General features: G+C 41.7%; 1 protein-coding gene and 1 pseudogene across 1 annotated transcript in view; both read right to left on the bottom strand.

Moving 5' to 3' along the window:
* LOC146625393 (enhancer of polycomb homolog 1-like) overlaps positions 1–293 on the bottom strand; it is a 42,523-nt gene extending 42,230 nt beyond the window's left edge. The window contains exon 1 of the mRNA XM_085362792.1: positions 252–293. The gene's annotated coding sequence lies outside the window, so the exon portion shown is untranslated. The remainder of the gene's footprint in view (positions 1–251) is intronic.
* Positions 294–2,137: 1,844 nt separating this feature from the next.
* On the bottom strand, positions 2,138–16,713 carry LOC146625392 (integrin beta-1-like; annotated as a pseudogene).
* Between the last annotated feature and the right edge of the window lie 1,976 nt (positions 16,714–18,689).

Below are 18,689 nucleotides of genomic sequence, written 5' to 3'. Positions count from 1 at the left end.
GAAGGCTTTTTAATTCGTTCAGTTCTCAAGACCAGACACAGCTGCTTGCACAAAGAAGAGCGATAGAGATGCTAGCTTAACGCTAGCTTAGCCCAGTTACCCTGACCCTGCGCCATTTACTAGCCAGCTAACAGTTTGCGGACAGCCACCAACAGTTTCATTTGAGCTCGCAAGTGACTTTAAAGCCACAACTTTCGCTTCCCAAGGATACAACACGGGGAAAACAAGCTTGAGCTTGACTCGCAACTTACCCGGTGCCAGCAAACCCACAGGGGAGGATGGTGATGGTGGCAGTTGTTCTTCTGGCTGTCATGCTAGCCTAATGCTAACGCTTGTTAGCTCCCTTCTAGGACGCCTCAGAGAGAAAAAAAAAAGAAGGATATTCAGTTTCTTTTTATGTATATGCAAATGCCGTTGATGCAAAAAGAGAGGTCATTGGAAGCCAAAGCAAGGGTAAAGGAGGAGCTGTCCTGTCGCTGACGAAAAACTTGGTTAGTTAGCTCAGGTTACTTCGATCAAAAAAAAAAACAACCCAAAAACGACCCAAAGTGACCACCAAACCACTTTACAGGCGGATTGTGATTGGACGGTAAAAGCCACCAATCACCTGTGGAGAACTCGGGGAGGATGAGCTCACTAGTAACCCCGCCCACCCACGAATAACAACAACATAAGTAACAATAATAATAATAATAGGAAAAATGTTGTCATGCATTAATGCGAATTTATTACGGTAGTGTGCAAATAATAGGATTTAAATAGGCTTTTAAACACAGACGGAGTCAAAGGGCAAAACTTATTAGAGCCACTTACTGAACAGCAAATAATCAGATACATTTTTTTTTCATAACATAGCTGCAGTATTTGTTACATAACTGTCTCCTGGGCTGGTCACCTCCCTCCACCGCCCTCTGCCCCTCCACTAGTTTTGTCGCAGGGCAGGGCTGCTCCTGCTTCCTTTTTCCTTCCTTTTCTGATGCTCTGGTATCTGCACTGCACATTTTTCATGATCAGACACCGTCCAAAGAGAATGCTGCATAGTATAGTGGAAGCATATGGAGTCATTTTCTGTGCTGCTTCAACACCACCACCACTGCTGCTGCTGCCGCCGCCGCTTCCCACCTCCCACTACCCCCACTAGTTGTTAAAGCTGCATGCACGCCTGCCCAGTGACTCTGGGAGTGGAGGGGAGGCATCACTTTGATGAATATTGCTTTGCTCAACTCTCCCAGCAAGGTCATCAGCAGCCATCTGTAGGCAGTGGAAAAAAAACCCTAATATCCATTTAGATCTGAACATCCCATTGTTTCTCTGCGTTTACACGATTCAGCCCAGTGCACCGGTTAAGTGGTTGGCACATACACTAGCTGCACATTTAAAGTTGTGCAGCATATCTGTCTCTATATCTGTTTAACAAATGCACAGGTCTGCTGGAGTACAAAAAAAAAAAAAATCCCAAGAGTCAGGATTTTGCACTGGTGTCAAAAATGTCATCTTCTATAGCTACAGTGACTCGAAGCACCTTCCATCTTTTCCTGCGTAGTGACACTTTCTTTTCCTCTCATCTAGAGGGCAGTGGAGACCTGCGCAAAGACCTGTGCTTCTGCTGGAATTGCAACGCAGAATGCAGGATGCTCACCTCACAATCTCTCGCCTCCTGAGCCCCGAGTTACACAGCTGAGCCAGCCATCAGCATAAATGGGAACCCCCCCCCCCCCCCCCCCCCCCCAAACACATATGCATGCCCCAACAAAATATTCAGCTATATGTAATTAGCCTTTGTGGAATTTCAAAATGTGAGGGCATAACTTTGCATATATCCCACGGACAGCAAGCTTGTATATAAGAAGCAGCTTATGATGGAAGGGAGATGCTCTTTGAATATGTGTGCGTGCCGTGCATGCAGTGAAGGATTGAAGACATGCAGTCCAAGGTTGCGTGTTTGAGATCAAAGGCGAGTAAGTTAGACATCAGCGTCAACATCCACCTCACCCTCAGCCCCCCCACCCCAACCCACCAACCCACACAGACAAGTTGGTCCCATCTGTTGACAACAGTTCAGGGGGAAGGATGTTGTTTCATTGTGCTTCACGACGGGGATCCTGATTGAAAAGTTGATCTCCTTCCACGGCTGCTATCAGTTCTCTTTATATTTCCAGTTGACAACTGTCATGATGGCCCTTTTGTAGATGGTGTTGTCCTTCTGCAACACAACAAAACAAGTGTCACGACATGACTGTTATTCGGTATTTGATTTACTTTCCTATTGATTGACTGGAGGTGTAGGTGAATGAATGTTTTACTTTTAATGTAGTCATACATTTCTGTTTGCTATTGCTGAATTTCCTATTGCCTTGGTATTGAATTTACCCCACTTTATTGTGTTAACTGTTGATAGGTCTCTGTACTGGTGTTCCCTAGACAAACTCCTGCATTTATTGTGCAGTCTGTGACAGACTGAAGGATTTGTTTGGGCAGGGGCTCACCCTGTTCCAGCGTCTCTGCTCCAGCGCTCTCTGAAAGCGGGCAAACTCCCTGTGGTCATGGATGCTGGTGAGTAGTTTCCATAGCAGCAACAAAGCCACACCCAGCACCACAACAGAGCCTGAAAGCACTGTGGTAATCAGGATCACACTCTTGAAAGACAAGAAGAAGCCACAGCGCTTTAGCAGCCATAGACTGCGTGTTTGTGAATTTCAGATAAAATTAATGTGCTTGTACAATCTCACTGTGGCATCATTAACCAACTTACAAAGGGCAGACTGCAGAATACAAAGTCCTAAAGAATTCTACAGACGTGATTTGCATTTATGCCACCATCAGCCAATAAGGCGCATTAAAGAGGTTTAATCTATATCTCTGTTGGTGCCCTGCCTTTCCCTTATTACTATAATAAAATGTGTTTTTGCATAAAACAATTCCCTGGAGCTGCTACAACTGACAGAATTTCTTCATCTAATGTTGATATACTGGTGTAGTCATAAAAAAATTGAGCATTTGGCTCTGCTTACCCCGTTTGCAAGCTATATAGAAAGACTTTTCTCTTCCTAGGGTCCTCACCCAAAAATGCACTATACAGCCTTCTGAGTCCACTTCCATTCACCTGCAAAGGCCTGGGGAGAAAGCCACTGTTACTAAGACACCAGTCTGACCTACCAAGGCGAGGTTCAGGTGGGCACACTTCATCTTGCACTCATTTGGACTCAAGCCCACTGAGAAGGCCCTGCATGATACACATTCTCTGTGAAAAGAACCATAATCAAAAGTGAAAATGTGTTAGTAGGCTGCATACAAACCGACATGCACTTCATTTCTTGTATTGCAAAGGCAGCAACCTTGGAAAGTAGCAAGTGACTAACGTTACTCGACATATTCATGATTATGAAAATGTCAGCTTTTAAAAAAGAGTGTGGCAGAATCTTTCATTTTCATGTTTTCTTAATTGTGCCCTGAACTTTAAAGGTCGTAGTAGTGGTGCAAGTTACAGATGCTGGGACAAGAAGGGCAAAGCTCACAGGTCGGGCCCTGGAAGCGCTTGTCATGGCAAATGCAGGTGCCGCAGTGGCTGCCTCCACAAATCTGTCCATCCTGAGACAGACACTCGTAAGCTCGGCCCCTGAATGCTGGGGAACACAAGCACTCCCCCCACACACACCTGCCGCGCCCTGGGACAGTAGAACAAACAATTTTAAAAAAGACATACTGGCCTCCTGTTATTTTTTTGTAGATGTGTTCCTGCTACTATACCTCCACATTGTAGTCCTCGGTACTGATCACAGCTGAAATCACTGCACTCACACAGCTCCCCATAGTACACATGGCTGGGCTTTTTGCTGCTCTTTTGACAAACACACCTCCCGCAAATGCACTTTCTGTGCCCATGTCACGGACCCGGTTCCGGGGACTCGGGGTTCGTGAACAGTGTGGACCTTTATTGTTATTAGTGTATTGGATGTATGTTTGCTGCACTGTGTTCTTGTGTTCATTGCTGGTGTGTGTATGTGTGTGAGGCTGGAGGATGAAGGACAGCCACCTGCAGGCCTGATGGGTGTGGCCCTGCCAGCTGCTGGTCACGCCTAGCTTACCACACACCTGCTTCTGATCAGGATCGTCGGGGGAGCTACTTAACAGAGCGATGGAGCTTCCTCCGGCGCAGGATCGTTGAGTTAGACTCCATGTCAGTGTTTGTAGTGCTGGTCAGTGTATGCCTGCTGGAGTTGGTGCCATAACGGCTGTGTCTGTGTTTTTTCCTCAGGAGAGTGGAACACAGGACTGCAAGACACACGGGGTGTGTGAAGGCACAGGGGCAGAGAGCACGGGATACCAGCACTTGGGAGAAGACACGTCACGGGAGTCGAGGGAGCACTTTTGGAGATTCAATGTGTGGTGTACATTTACCTCACTGTAAATAAACCCACTGTTCATTTCATTAAGTCCAGCGTTTGGGTCCTTTCTCCAACATCCCCCACGGTCTGCCCCCCAGACCGTGACAGCCCACTGCACACTTCAGATGCATTATCACGGCGACAAAGGTGTGAGTCAACTGCTGTGCCCGACTCCTCTTGCTCACATTCAGAAAATGTCCCGGCTCTCCCTGCTTTACACCTGCAACACAGGAACACACATCAGCCTGTTTCCCCCCTTAATAACCTGGAATTAAACTTGTTAGCCAAATTGATGCCGTCAAGCCACTTCACCTACCTGCATGCGCCACACTCCAAAGTCCTGTTGCCATGGCTACATGAAGGACTGTGTGGGACCCTGTCCTTTTGACATGAACACTCACATATGGGGCTCAGCAGGACCTCAACCTCTTCACTATAGCCTTGGGGCTTAATAATAAAGCGGCATGGTCTTTGTGAAGCAGCCACACACAGAGGTGCTGTGATTCTTACATTAAAGCTCACCTAGAGGTGGGTGAGAATTCCTTGAGCACCATTATAATCCTCCACTAATGAGGTAATCATAATCAGCATTACCATCGCTTCAACCGAGGATGGCCGCATGCTAACAGAATCACTCACACAATTTACCACACACAGAGCCGCGGCTACATGCAGCTACTCACCTCGTCATCTACAGAGATGTTGGAGCATCTCCTCCCCTGTTCTCCATGCCTCGGCCTGTGGTCCTTACAGTGGGAGTATAGGAGATGTGCTAGCCCGGTGGAAACTTGCTGTGCTCCATAACAACCTCAGAGGTCAGTGCCTATAGCCAGTAAAGCAGTTAACCTCTCAAAGATGAGGTGGTGTCAGCAAGCTATACACATGAGGCTAATGACCTCTGTAGGAAGGGAGTTTGTGGTTCACTTACACTATATGCTTCAACAATTATCTGCAGGATGTTGTGGGAGTTGTTGGACAGCATTCTGAGCTCACATTTTGGGAAGATGCTTCTTCCCGAAGAAGTATCTTCTTCCCAACGGCATCTTTAATGTCAAATTAATGCTTATGCGTTTATTCAAAGTCTTCCAGCTGGACAAGCAAAAAACGAACCAAATGTTTCAGAGAGATTATAAGAGTTGATAAGTAAAGACGGTGGCGTACAACCTTTGCCCTTCCACGAGCTAAACTAACATATGAGCCTGTCGTGTTGTTGCACTGATGCATGCCAGAGGTTCACGATAGTTATAACAGAGAAGCAGGCAAGTATGCATTTTTCATGACTTACTGTATTCATAATGGGAATGATCATGGCATTTGTTCAAGTGCTCTGACAGATACAAACATGTCAAATCTCTGGACTGAACTACAGCTAATTCAAATGTGTATCACATAAACTGTGTGTGGAAGGATGGCTTTAGTTATTCATTAATTTATAGAAAAAGTCAATTCTTTGACTGGTTTTGAATGAACCAGCTATGCAATTAAATTAAAGATGTGGAACCTTTCATTTAGACAGGAGGCGTGCCTGGAGCTATAACAAGGATGGCTGCCAAGCAGATGACTTACTTAAGGGCTGTGGAACGTAGTGTCAGAGCACAGGGGCTTGCATAGTTATGGTGAAAATAACCCCCTCTGATGGATCAAGGTAAAGATTAACTTTAATTCTGGATTTACCAACATATAGCATAAAGATTCAGAACAACAGTGAACTGGCAATGTAGAACAACTCATTCCTGTGTGTTATAGATGTTGACTGTGTTCTTAAGGTTAGGGTCCATTTGCAGGCAAATCATCAGTAAAGTTTTTCATAGCTTTTTGCTTTTAAGTGGAAATAGGTGGTATTGGTCCTTGATTAGGCACCAGCACTCCATGTGCAGAAAATAGAGAACTGATAGTGAAACCCTTGCAATGAGTCTCATCTATCTTCATTATAATGCACTTGAGTAGTTTGGTTTACTTTAGCAACTGAGAGTTGCAGTTAATATTTACCGGAGCACCAAATGCACAGTGGAAGACAGTTCTACAATAATGCACATTGTTTTTTTGTTGTTGTTTTTTTAGGTCTTTAATATAAAAGGTAACCAGTGAAAATGCAATGTGGTGAAGGTTTTTGGCAAAAGTGCAATGCAAGTGGTTAAAAAATTATAGATTTTCCAGAAACTGCTACATAATTTTACTCAGTTGGCATCGAAGGGAACAGGGAAGCTTAAAACGTAAACATTTTTACAGCAAATAGTAGAAATAAATAGTAAAATAGTACAATAGTTGGTTTTCCCGTTTAATACAGCTATACAAATCAAACTAAACTGAGTAAGATTTAAAGTTATGCATGGTAAAAGAGTATGTTATCTAACGTCAAGGCATTCAAAACATTCAAGACAGTTATCAGTCTTTCCAGGAGTGGGCATCCTAGCAAGTTCACCCCGTGGTCAGACATTTCAATGCTCAGAAAAACCCCTCAAGAGCTACATTTTAGACTCTACAAGCCTCCAAAAATGACTTGTTTGGAGGGGATTTCCTCTTCTCTTTAGAAAACAACATGGCAGCTTGGCTTAAGTTGCCATGTTGCTTCTGAACAAAACACAAAACTTCTGGAAAAATGTCCTTTGGATGGATGAAAAGAAGTGGAAATATTTGGCCATAATGCACACTGTCATGTTTGGAGATAATCAAACATGAAACTTCAGCACAAACACCTCATATCAACTATCAGAAGGGTGGTGGAGGGATGATAATTTGAGCTTGTTTTACAGCCACAGGACCAGGGCACCTGGCAATCATTAAAGCAACCATTAACTCCTTGGTATACCAAAGTATCCTGGAGTCAATTATGAGGCCATCTGTCTGACAGCTAAAGCTGGACTGAAACTGGGATCATGGCAGCAGGTCATGGGTCATTGGGGTCATTGCAGCAGAGCAGCAAATTTACAACAGAATGATTGAAAAAGAAAATAATCAAGGTGTTTTAATGGTCCGGTTAAAGTCCAAACCTCAACCACATTGTTATGCTGAAGTCAGACCTTAAGAGAGCTGTGCATAAAGAAATGCCAACAAACCTCAATGAAAAAGCTATGAAGAACAGTGGGCTAATATTCCTCCAAAACAATGTGAAAGACTGATAAAGTCGTACAGAAAATCATTGCTTCAGGTTATTGTTGCTAAAGGTATTGTTCCTACAAGCTACAAAACCTATTGAGTCATTTAGTTTTTCATGTGACTGCAGAATATCCTTTGAAAACTGTCATGGAGTGTTATCCAAGCTAGCTAGCATTAGCTAATCAATGCAAATATGATAATTTCTGGGTCCAATAAAACAACATGTAGACAGAAGAAATGCCACACTCGAGGCTTCCGAAATGTAGTCTATTAATCATTGGGTGATGTCATGGTGGATACTTCCATCTTTTATATGGGCTACAGTCTACAGTCAGCTTTAGATAAAAACTCAAACGGCAAAGCATCAAAATAAACACAAGCAAATAAATGATAAATTATTGCAGATAGGCCCTGCTATACCTTATACAAGGGTGCGACTTTTTCAGTGACAGCAAAGATGATCTGGACGTTCTTCTGTCTCAGTGTTTCAGCAATCTGAGCCACCGAAGGATGGTCCTGTCACAGTGGAATCAGGGCAGATGCAAATTGCAATGCATAACAGTCAGGCCAGAATATATATGTGTAATAAGTAGTTAAGCATGCTCTACCTCTTCCTTCTATTGCTGTCCTCCCTCTTTCCCTCCCATCTAACAACTCTTTCTATTGCTCATTTCATTCACTCACCGTAACAGACTTTCCATTCCCTCCAAATAGATAAATAAGTCCCATTCAAAGAGGAGTGACGCCCGTATCTTGCACATCCATTTTCAGCCTTGGGTGGCCATGCATTCAGACAGAAATAGATTAATAATGCATCCATATTCACTCCACCTGTCAAGTGTCTGGACTGGAATGAGGTCAGGACACTAACAGTCTCATGAACCTAACGAGACACCTATATGGATGTTTAATACACGCGTATAAAGAATTACACTCACAAGCACACATCCAGGCGTGCATGCTCTTTGAGCACCTGCACAGCACACACCCACCCAGCCTTCTATACACAACCCGGGTGAGATTAAGAGATGAAAGCTTTGGTTTGAATTACTCCACAAACACTCCAGCTGTTTCCCATCAGGGTGTGCCTGTCAGCATCTTCTCTACCCAGGGAACTGTGCTGTTGATTCTGACCTTTAAATCACTGTCTTTGACTTTCTCTGCAGCTGCCTGGATCTCTATTTCACTGCAGACGGGAATCAATTTATCACGCGTTGCAATATCTGGTCCATAGGATAAACACTGTATGCTCCTTGGGACCACAGTCACCCAAGCATGCATGAAAGTAAGTGAAAACACATATACCTCTGTGATGGCTCATTCTGGCAAGGTAAAGCTTCGGTTTTTACCTGTGAGTATAACCGTGGGATTTCACAAGGCAGGATTAATCCGTTTTCTCAACAAGTGAGATGAGTTTGAAAAGAAACTGACAGACAATCCCAGTAGACAACGAGCAGCATTATTACCCTATTAAACTGTGTTGCAGAGCAATAAAAGGATAGAAATCTGATATTTACACTCCTTTTAGTTCTTGCAAGGTCTTTATTAATTCATGAAAAATATTTGTCTTTTGTTGCTGGTGTATATTTTGGGTCTATAAAAGCCTTTTTAGTGAAAATGGATCTAAAAGTAATTTGCATTGCTCTGAAATGCTATGTTTGCTAGAAGTAGCAGAAGTAGCAGAAGTAGCACTATCTATCTATCTATCTATCTATCTATCTATCTATCTATCTATCTATCTATCTATCTATCTATCTATCTATCTATCTATCTATCATCTATCTATCTATCTATCTATCTGTAATCTCAAAAGTATCTGCTTGTCTGCCTCTGTAACATTCAGTCCAATTCAATTTTATTTATAAAGCGCCAAATCACAACAGCAGTCACCTCGAGGTGCTAAACATCCCATTCTTAATCCACAGGGTTTAATATGGATTACCCATCGGAGATATAACAGCTTCGGCTCTTCTGGTAAGGCTTTCCACAAGGTTTACAAGTGTGTTTATGGGAATGTTTAACCATCTTCCCAGACCTGGTTTGCAGTCTCTGGTCTAATTCATCTAAAAGGTGTTTTATAAGGTTGAGGTCAGGACTCTATGCAGGCCAGTCACGTTCTTTCACACCCGCTCACTTATCTATGTCTTTATGGACCTAGCTTTGTGCACTGGTACGCGATCATGTGGGAGCACGAAGGCGCCCTCACCAAACTGTTCCCAAAAAGTTGGGAGCATGAAACAGTCCTAAATGTCTTGTTATGTTGACACATTAAAAGTTCCTTTATTTAGATCTAAGGGACTGAGCCCAACTCCTGAAATACTACAACATATAATCGCCTTTCCACCAGAGGCCATCGAAGATATTGGAACACCTGAATTCAGTAATTTGGATTGGTGTACCTGTCTATAGAGTCCAGTGACAGAGGAGAACACACTTTTACTGTAGCACTACACATCTAACAGATCACACCATGAGAGTGCTTGTGTTTTTCATGGGCTAAAAAATATTATCCATGGTCTGCTGTAGCACACTGAAGTAACATAGACATATTGTTGATTTATGCATCCGTGGTTTTTTTTAACAGGGGGCTAGAGCCTATCCCAACTGATAATGGGTGAGTCTGTAACAGGACTAATACAGGGAGACAGACAGTCACTCAGCCCTATGGCCAATTTAGAATCACCAATTAACCTGACATGCATGTCTCTGGACTGTGAGAGGAAGCTGGAATACCTGGAGGGACCCAATGCATGCACAGGGAGAACATGCAAGTCCCATACAGCTGACAGGTTTGAACTAGGAATCCTAAAACCATTAAATAAAACATTAATTCTGCAATGATTTTCAATGTTTGGCCCATTTCAGTGTAAGTCCAACTATAATAGACCTATAATGAAAACACCATTTAAGCTTGAACTTTTTTTCTTTAGTAAAAAAAAAAAATTAAAGTTCTTCTAAAAAATGTATATATTTGTAGCAAGTGACACTTCCCATCATTTGGAAGCACAATGCAGGATAATTTTCCATCTCCAGCAACGTGGAAAACAGCATCCGTGGAGAACACCAGCAGACGGGTCACGTTTCTCCAGCCAATCTGCCGCTGCAAGTGAAGAACATTTAGTCAATAAATTACCGATTGGCAGAAAATTGAACACAGCGACCACGACCTAAGTGTTTCTGACAGACTTCTAGAAAAGAATTACCTTCCTGCTTTTCTATGTAATCAAATAACTGTGAATGAGTAATACTTTGTGCCTTCAAGTTTAGGGCTTAGATCAAAAACCTGTGAAATTCAATTATAGAAATCAAATTTTCATGTTTAAGAGCTTGTGAGTCTAAGATACACCCAAAACTGAGCGATGCAGTTTCCCAAAGGAAGCTTAGTATTCTGTAATAGCCCTTTCATCTATTGTCTGCAGTCTTTCCACTTCCTCCACATAACGCCCACTCAAACAAAAGCAACAATATCTGTATTGCAGTCGAGCTCCCTGCTGGGCTTTCTCACATTACCTCACACATGGTGGCCTGCATCAGGTCATTCAACCCAACCTCTGGTGAATCCAGGTTACTGGAGATCCGTTGCCCCCCTACCAGCTCTGTGAAGAGGCTTCCGTTGGTGGTGAGGCTTAGGATGTTGTGGTAGGTGAAGGGAGGGGTGCAGGGCCAGGGCTAAGTCCTTTTACAGGGATTTCGGAGCATGTCCTTTGCAGTGTTGATGTATAGAATCACTGTCTTTCCCACAAATGCAACAAAACCTTTTGGAAGTGGAAGTGGAAAGGAACAAAGGAAAATAAGAAGTACTGTGTGCTGTGAGAAGTGAATGAAAAAAAAAAAGGTTGGGGTGGGGGTGGGGGGGAAGTAAGATAACTAATGGTTTCCTGTCTCCCAAAAGCTACCAGTTGTCCTTGAGCAAAGCACCTAATTCCCAATCACTCCAGCAGTGCTGCTCAGTGGTCAGTAGTAAGATTATGATTATACTGGGCAGCTCCCAGGTGTATAACTATGTAAATGGGGCACAAGGGTATTCAAAAAAAAAATAAAATGAATATACAGATATAAAAAGTTATAAGAAAATTGCATTGACCTAAATTTCATATGATAAGGAAACTGAGGCAAACAGACCCAATCTGAAGTCACTGGTGATATTCTTCATTTCTTTCATGAGGTCAGCCCCCAACTTTTTAACATTCATCAGGTCATCCTCCATGGAAAAAGACAGATCCATCAGGTAGTACAGGTCTATGAGGTAGTCCTTCACCTGTTTGAACTTCACCTCAAAGCTCTGGGGTTCTCCTATAGATGCGAAATGTGGAAATTCTACTGCAAAACACACCACAGCTATAAAAGTAGCTCGGTACTATTTGGAAGTGTGCACACATCACACACTGTTTCAGGCTGATTCTGATATTTGTGGAAGGTTTCTACTTTTACATTTGATATTTTATGCAGTTGATACAAAAAGATTTTGTGGTTCATGGTTTCTTTTGTGTGTGGGTGTCGCTGGGTGTTTTTGGTCTCCTCATTACTCAGCCAAGGTTGTGCACAAAACCCTGTAAACCTGATTTGGTCATTGCTTCTAAAGGTATTTTTTTTTATTTTGACTGACTTACGATGGCTTTAGTTTCATAAGATGAACAGGAAAGCTTGAAGGAAAGCTGTCATTAGGTGAAATCAGTCACAAGGAGAGAGCTGCACCAAAAATCTCCAGACTACTTTGGTCACTAGCAGATTGCCACAGTCATCCGTTATGTCTACATGGAACACCTTGACTTGTCTTCAAACACTTGTTAATTGCTAGCTGAGTGATATTAAAAACTTGAGAAGGAGTAACACAGACTAGAAATGGAGAGAGTTCAGTTTCAAAATGCAACTTATGCGTCAGTGCTGAAGCCAACACATTTCACCAGGTGGAACTTTAAAAGCAATGCATTTTATGTCTCACTGTTCAGAGTTTCAGTACTGCTTATAAAAAGTATTTTTAGACAAGTAAGCAAACTAGTAATCTGCTAGTGACTCAAGCAATTGCAATTTTTTGGCCAATACACATTTTTCCCTAGCAAATATCAATCCACTCTGATCCACCATCCATTATTTCCGCTTATCCTCTCTGCTACCAGGCTGGAGCCTAACCCAGCTACCATAGCGCAAGAGGGTGAGAGGCAGGGCTAACACATAAAGACACTCACATTAACACCTATGGGCAATTTAGAATTACTAGTTAATCTAATCAAATGTCTTTGGACTGTGGCAGGAAGCTGGAGTACTCAGAGAGAACAACAGTCCTAATCACCGCACCACCTTGCTGCCACCCCAGCAACCAGTGGTTGCAAATTGGCTGCAGACTGGTCTTTAGGGCTGTGTGGCTCGGGCCTTATTCACTTGACTTTGCATTGTCACCATGATACAATACATGTAGTGTCCTTTCCTTCCCGTGATGTTATCACGATTAAGGCTAAGTGCTTAAAAAATTGCATTACACAAACTAATGACATTGGCTACATCCCTCTTTTATGTGCAGTTTGCTAAAGCTAATAAGTGACATTACTAATGTAATTAAAAATGCATTAATTATACTGGTAATTTATACCCACCTGGTCTGAGGTGCAGCAGGACAGTCTGAGGCTGGAGCTGGGTCACTACTCTGTGCAAGCGTTTATGTCTTTGTTCTTTAGGATGAAAGGTGATCTTCTGGTTTTTCAGAAGGACAGTGGAACCTCTAGGGTCCTCCAGGTGATCAAAAGGACAGCAGGGCTCCAGCTGTGTCGCAGCGCTCCCATATCTGCTGACCCACTTCTAGAAAATTCTTTACACAGGTTTAAGTTAAGTTCAACGCCTTACATCAACACTGACTGCAAAAAGGGCAAAGTCAGTGCTGCAGTTAATGGAAGCAGTACAGAAAGGATGTGAATGTGTGTGTGTGTCTCTGTGTGTTTCTTTTAACTCAAAAAACAAAGCCCGTCATCTTTCAACAACATCATTAAAATGGAACACATATGATGTTCCATATTCAAAATTTGCTTACAGGGTTTACTGTTGTTATAAAACACACGCTTACATCACTGTTTGATACAACACAACATGCACACGACAACATATGATGTACTAAATATACAGTACTGTGCAAAAGTTTTGAACCACCCTCGAATAGTTTATATTTTTGCTTCCAAGGAGTCAGACATTCATGCAGTTGTTTTTAAAAGGCGTCTTGAGCTATAATTTTTCAGACTTTCTGAAGGTCTTGCTAAGTTTTCCTTTGGACAGTGGCTCCTTTTTCACTCATTTTCAGTTCAGTCCTTGTATCTGACCATTTTTAGAGGGATCTTTTTTAGTTGTTAAACCATTAAACACTGAGAGAAAGAGAGATAGGAAGAGATAACACAATTTAATAGACATAAAATAGTACTTTTGAACCAACAAGCTGATTCTATGAGCTGAAAAGATGCGATATTTTGGCATCGTGTGCAGTCTGCCCATAAAAAATCAAAGAAACTGGAGAACTGGACAAATAGAGGACAGAAGAAGTGGCAGGCCTAAAAAAGCCATAGCTTCATCAGCTATCGCTATAGCTATAGCAAAATGAAGATTATATGAAAGTTGTGTTCTTCCGAAATAGGAAAAAGTGAAGCAAATACCTGACATAGCACCTGTGAGAGGCGCTTGAGTTTAATCTTGATCAGAAATGTTCTCAGTTGAAGGGTGGCTGTCGTGAAGCCATTTTTAAAAAAAATATTCACCTTCAAGTTCCTTAGATTGCACAGACTCTGTTTTTGCCTTCTATATTTTGCACCTATTTCCCAAGCAGCATATGAAGATATAAGGTGTGGCTTGAGACTTTTACACAGTACTGTAATTTAAGTTATTAAATATGTAATTACTTAATTTTATTAGGATTAATCAGTAATAGCATTCAATCTTAATACAAAATGCAAACTAGGACTTAACCCATCCACTGCTAACTTTTCAAGGTCTCCACTCAAATAAATTGGAGATTTCTATATCCACTAAGCATCTCTCTGTTAAAGGAACAGATCTGGAGTACTGAAGAACTTTTTGTGGACCAAAAATATACTTGGTGTTCAGTTAACAGTGAACCCGCCAAAAAAGAAGTCACAGCGTATTTCCGAGGCCATTCACCTCCTAAGTACACCAGGCACAATGTGGCCCTGCTGCCAGGCACTCTCCACAGCTCCTGACCCCTTGACTTTCACATTTGTGATGTGAATGGTCTGCAAGAGAACAGAAACTAGCAAGAGGCTCCAATATTCCATCATGTGAATGCACCGTACGCAGAAGAAAAGCAAACTTAGATTTTTATGCTCTGTACTGGATACATTTTGGAAGTCAAGGGATTAGCCGATCAGATTTTTCCTCTCTCTGTTTCTCATAGCACAAAATCACAAATTGTCAATGCACATTTTTCCTTGTCAGTCACCTAGCAACGCTTTTCTTACAACTTAAAAAACATTCTATAGTTTGTACTTGACCCATGTTAAAAATGCAGGCTTTGTGAATTACATTTCAAGTCAATATATGATCAGAATCACACTGCTGGCTGTTTGTCATCAGTTTAGTCACACTAAAAATCTGTATGCATCAATACCTCCTAAATTGTAGTCCATAAATAGATTATTTTTTTTTTAAAACTACAGAGGTATCTTAACTGTTTAAGCTAACTGAATCTCTATAAACTGATATCTGCTTATGAATACGCAGATAACTGTAGTCTAGCAAACAGGTGTTTTGTAGCACTTTCTGTTGATCAGTCACACCTGAGAACATTTTGTTGTGTGGATACAGGATGTCATGCCACTGACATATTCCCACCATGTAATAATAATTCAAAAGTTGAAAAACTAACACCGAAACCAATAAAAACTAAACTAAAACAAGAAAATCCACTCTGGAAACTAACTGAAATGGAACTGAAATAAACCCCCCAAACAAACAAACAAGTCAGAATGCAATTTTAAAAAAAATTCAAACTCCCCTGCAGCCCTGAATTTGATATGCATAATGAAATGGGTGGATAGATGGAAACAATGGCTGGTGGACAGAACAGGAAGTTTTGAAGCACACATATGTTTTTTTTAACTGGATACCCTGCTTATATGTTCAAGTATAGATGGTAAATAAAAGATGGACGCAAGCTTTAGAGTCAGAAAAGTGCCATAAACCTGGCTCCCGGATATTTGTCTGACCTCTTGCAGACTTATACCCCCCTCAGATCTCTTAGATCAAGTGATCTTTTGCTTTTAGCCGTACCAAGGTCGAGGCTGGTTCATAGAGGCGATCGAGCATTTGCAGTCGTAGCACCTAAGCTGTGGAATAATTTACCCCCATACATCAGACAGGCTCCTACTGTCAATCTTTTTAAATCTTATCTTAAAACACATTTTTGTTTACTGGCTTTTAATACAGCATGAGAGTTATTTGTTAATTCATATTTGGTGTTTGCTATCAATACTATAAGTTATTTTATTAGGTATGTTGTATTCTTGTACAGCACTTTGGTCAACGCTCCTGTTGTAATTAAATGTGCTATATAAATAAATAAACTAAAAACTTTAAACTATAACCTGCATTTTTGGCAATGGCCAGCAGGGCAGATACATTTGGTTGCAGAAAGGAAAAGGAAAATGACCTCTGAGTATTTTCCTGTTGAGTGTGTGGTCTTAATTATGAAAGTGAAAAAAAAAAAAAGAGATAAAGGAAGGTATGCTTTAGGGTTACTTTTTTATTTAGAGCCACAACTATTTGGAAACAGTTGGACTTCACATGGTGGGCATACTGGTGGCTAGTAGAGTTTATGAGCCAAACAAAAAATACTGTTGCCCCCAAAGGATAAATCGGCTAACTAGCCGATTGGTTCCCTCATCCGTAGTGAGCTAATGCAGCGGTCCCCAACCACCGGTCCATGAGTCTTTTGGTACCGGACTGCGAGAGTGGAGGCTCAGGTGTGAAATGTATGTTTTTTATTGGTTTTTATCGTTATTTTGTTATTGTTTTTATCGTTAACTAGGTTTCCCTGGGTCTTTTCCCATGTGTTATGAATAAATCTTCTTTTTTTTGGTAGTGGTACTGGTTTTATTTTGTTGTATTTAGCCGCGACACTTTAAAGGACGACCCCTGAAAATACTGTCGGACATAAACCGGTTGGACCGCTGAGCTAATGTACCTGACTGTTTGCTGCAGCTTCATATTTAGCATTCAGACACACTAGAGGGGAGTCCATCCTCTCACAACTGTCTGCGAATGAGTAGTGATTACACAGACGAGAGAAATCCTGGATATCTTTCTGTGAAGGCAACTAACATAAGTGTATTTCCTAAAATTTGATTCAAACCCATTTGCTTTTATCATTGTGACACACTGCAAAAAAAAGGAGAAAAGAATAAAAATTGCCCCACAGAAGTGAACGCACGTCCACCTGCTGTCCCATCGCGTCTGGAGCTGCGCTGCATATAAAAGAGAGAGCGGCTCAGCCTGCAGCAGATGACAAGAGCAAATTTTGACTGGCAAACAACTGGTGGGATCCGGGCTACAATCTAAATGAGAATTTCTGAGCGGCAAGAATAATGAGACAGTTTACTTTCATTGCATCCTCAATGAGAAAAGTATTGACCCACCTTGTGTTCCTGTGGCTTTGCATCTGCAGTACAATAACAGGACAACAGCAAATAGGATGCTCATCTGGAAGAGAAAAAAAAAGTAATTTACTGGCTAAAATGTTGACCATTCTTTCCTCTCAAATCATTAAGGCAGAGTGGAGTTGTAATTGCTGTTTAAGGAAAATAATCTCTGCACTGAGCAGCTTACAAAAGACTATGAATTTGACCTGTGGGTGTTTGGTTTATACAATAGAAATAAAAGGCACTTACCTTGACTGATTCTACTGTGTGTAGACAAACGTGAAGGAGAGTAGGGGTGCCTTCCCTCTGGGGGTGGGACCAGATGGTTTCTTTATACACATCCTGTGCAAAACACGAGCTGTGGGACTTTGCCACCTCTCCCTCCCTCTGTTATCCTCTTTCCTGTAGCAGCCACAAGTGGATCAACTGGCTTATGTTTCAGGGTCGTGAGCAGCAAATGATCTCTTCAAGTAAGGCCAAAGATAAAGAGAATAATTCCCCAGCTTTCTGCTGAGAAAAGCTGAAGAAAAGAAAAAGACACTTACTTGTCATACTTGTCCTCATATAGCACTGGGCCGGTGTTAGAGAGCACACGCTATCTCTTACAATCTTTGCAGAGCTCTGCTTTCTCGATTGTTTGGCCTTGCTGACCACAGCATGCGACTAAAGCCCCAAAAGATATTGACCCAGCAGCACACAAGCTAAATGAGTTTTGAGGACACAGTTCTTGCTCAAAATACAAAGGCTCAGGACTTTCCTCCACTTGCAAGAGGAGATATTTTAAACCTCAAATCCAATATGTTGAATTTGCAAGGTAGAGAAGTCAAAAAATAAGCGATGTGAACGATAACGGTAGCTTTATTTGCATGCAACTGGTGGGAATAATGAATAATAGTATGGTTTTATCTCGCGCAGCAATAGCTGACTGATCACATAGCATCACAAGCTAAAATAATAGGGAGATTTTCTGCAGAGCTCTATTAAAGACAGCAGTAAATATGTATAGAAATTTCCTCGAGATCAAGCGGCTCTCACTGCCCACTCTAAACCTACTATAACAGCAAAAACAATGGAATTAGTCAGTGTGCAAAAATGAGCTGGCCAATACAAAGACGTGACAGTTAGTTGGCTTTCCCGTCTTAAAGATAAAGGATTAAACAAAAAGACCACTTTCCACTATTGCTGACTTCGATTTGGTTTAATTCAATTCAAATTTCTTTATCAGCCCGTGAATGGAATTTTATTTGCAGAGTTTGAAACAGAAATCCATAACAAATCAGCTCATTCTCAAGCGTTCTGTCAAACTTTGCAAACAGTTCAGGGGAAAAAAAGGCAAAGAAAATGAAGTTTTCTCATAATATATGAAGCGATATGGTTCTAAGAGCAAAAAGTTACTGACTCATTTTAAAGCAAAATATAGAAAAGGCATCAAAGGACAGAGAAAGAAGACCACGCAGTGTTGGCTCAGGTCTTTTAAGGAGATTTTCTTTGCCCACCACCATCCTACTTGTATGCTGTTCTCTGTGTTTTTTTCCCTTTTACTTCCAACCGGCAGCTCTTCTGTTCTGCCCAAAGGGAC

This window comes from Diplotaxodon limnothrissa, linkage group LG9 (assembly GCF_057381915.1).
Source record: "Diplotaxodon limnothrissa isolate DT_005_m linkage group LG9, D_limnothrissa_male_GT1.1, whole genome shotgun sequence".
Taxonomy (NCBI): domain Eukaryota; kingdom Metazoa; phylum Chordata; class Actinopteri; order Cichliformes; family Cichlidae; genus Diplotaxodon; species Diplotaxodon limnothrissa.
The sequence above is the reverse complement of the archived record's forward strand: the minus strand, read 5'-3'. Positions and strand labels throughout refer to the sequence as shown.